Source organism: Arachis ipaensis, chromosome B08 (genome assembly GCF_000816755.2).
Source record: "Arachis ipaensis cultivar K30076 chromosome B08, Araip1.1, whole genome shotgun sequence".
Lineage (NCBI taxonomy): Eukaryota > Viridiplantae > Streptophyta > Magnoliopsida > Fabales > Fabaceae > Arachis > Arachis ipaensis.
In genome coordinates, this window is record NC_029792.2 from 368,394 (window position 1) to 371,269 (window position 2,876).

A 2,876-nucleotide genomic window follows, 5' to 3' on the forward strand; every position below is an offset into this window, starting at 1 on the left:
ACTTCTTTTTTATAATAAATTTTAAATATTTAAAAGTTATTTATTTTTATATTTTAAAAATAAATATTAATTTTTAATTTTTTAATAAATTAAATACTAATTCTTAGACATAGTAATATTCAGATAATTAATGGAGATATATTATTGAAAATTCATGAATTACTTTTGCGGCGCTAGGAGGTCGAGTTTAAAGTTGTTTCGAGGCAAATTGAGTGGCTGACAAATTAGTTAAAGAGGAATTAAAATAAAATGTTAGTAATACTTTGTAGTTTCGGTAAAGTGAAGAGCTGGTAGAGTTATTACGCGGCGGTTTGTAAAGTAAAAAGCTGGTAGAATTACTACGCTTTAACGGCGGTTTGAAAATGTAACGGTTATCTTTTGAATTACGCGAGTTTTCTTTAATTTCTTTTAGACAATAGGAAAAAATTGATTAACTTTTTTTTATTTCTTATTTTAAGATGTAATACTATGTTCTCATTAAATACTATAATTGACCAATTGAAAATATACTTTTTGTAAAATAAATTATAATTATCTTATCTACCTATCTCTTTTTTTTTCTATTTCTCTCTATCATTCTCACTCTATATATAATTTATTAAATATTTATATATTATTATCTAATTCAATAAGCAAATGTCTCACATGATATTTTCTTATTAAAATTGAGAGGAAATATTTCTCTTCAAATTTAATAAACCCCCTTTCTAAATTATCTCATCTATCTCTCTTCCTTTTTTTTATTTCTCTTTACCCTTTCCACACTAGGGGTGTGCATAGGTCGGGTAAAACCGGGTTTGATATGACACAGATCCAACCCGAAATATATACAGGGCCTATTTATTAGACTTGAATCCGGCCCTAGACCCAATGAAACCTATACACTTTCGGGCCACGATTATACCGGGTAAAAACCGGGCCGTTAACATTACATTACCTTGATACATTCTTATAGGCTAGCATGTGAAAATATCCAAATTTTCAAGACTCCAACCATTATTTGACATGGTAAAATTCACTTAGAAAAATATAACAAGAACCAATTCTTCTCTAAAATTAAAGCATAACCATAATCAATACTAATATTGTCTAATAACACCAAATATTTAAATCAATATAAATAACACAATATTATGCATTAGCCTAAAATCTTATACATTTTAAACATAAAATATTAACTTATAGTCTTATAATAACTAATAACACAAAATATTAAGGTTTACAATACTTAAATTCCACATAAGAATAGCCATCATCCATCATTAATAACACAAAATATTAATTGTGTATGATAACCGGATCACCGGGCCGACTTTGGGTGACCCGAGCCATGGCCCGGACCCGACCCAAAAAATAACGGGTCTATTTTTGAGACCCTTACCCGGCCCTAGACCCGGTGAAATCACACCAAAATAGCCCCTAAAATGTTCGGGACCGGGCCGGGTCTTCGGGCCGGACCAGACCATGCACACCCCTATCCCACACTATATATAATGTATAATTTGTATTAGTAATGTAAGAAATTAAAAATGTGTCATCCGATATTTTTTTATTATAATTAAAAACAATTTTATTTTCAAAATTAACAAACTCTCTCTTTGAGTCTTCATCTTTAACTTTTTATCTCTTTTCTCTCATTCTCTATTTTTTTATCTTTTTGTTCAATAAAAAAATAAAGTTAACAACATAATATAATTCAAATAAAAAATATTAATATTATTATTATATACATATTTTTTAAGTTTTTTATTTAATTTTAAATTTTTATTGTTTAAATACTAACTTTTAGACATAGTAACACTGAGGTGATTAGTGAAGATATATTATTGAAAATTTATGAGCTTCTTACAACATTTACATAATTCACTTTTCTATAGACATAATTGAATCTAACCACAAATAGTGGGTATAATATTAAAATCGAACACATCCAAGTGAGACCTAATTGAGAATGAATACATTCAAGTGAGAATAATTGAAAAATATAATCTGATTTGTTAGTATAATTGATAGTAAGATAACATTGACTCACTTTTATAAACATTAAGGATACAAATAAGACGATTTAAACGTTAGGGACACAAATAGGACTGTTGAGAACAAAAACGATACTTTACTCTAAAATGTTAGCAATACTTTGTGATCTCAGTAAAATAAAAAGCTGGTAGAGTTGCTACCCCTTAATTGCGGTTTAAAGATGTAATTGTTGTCTTTTGAATTTCGCGAGTTTTCTTTAATTCCTTTTAGACAAAAGCAAAAAAAAAAAGTGATTGACTTTCTTTTATTTCTTATTTTAAGATGTAATACTACTTACTCATTAAATACTATAATTGATCAATTGAAAATACACTTTTTCTAAAATATATTATAATTCTCTCATCTACCTTTCTCTTTTTTTTTTTTCTATTTCTCTCTACCCTTCTCACTCTATATATAATTTATTTATTATATATTTATATATTATTATCTAATTTAATAAGCAAATATCTCACATGACATTCTCTTATTAAAATTGAGAGAAAATATTTCGCTCCAAATTTAATAAACTCCCTTCCTAAATTCTCTTATCTATCTTGCTTTTTTTTATTTCTCTTTATCCTTCCCACTCTATATATAATTTATATTAGTAGTGTAAGAAATTAAAATGTGTCATCCGATATTTTTTTATTATAATTAAAATAATTTTTTTCTTTCAAAATTAACAAACTTCTTCTCTAAATCTTCATCTTTATCTTTCTCTCTTTTCTCTTATTTTCTATTTTTTTTATCTTTTTGTTCTACAAAAAGTAAATTAACAAAATAATATAATCAAATAAAAAATATTATTATATACATATTTTTTAAATTTTTTATTTAATTTTAAATTTTTCATAGTA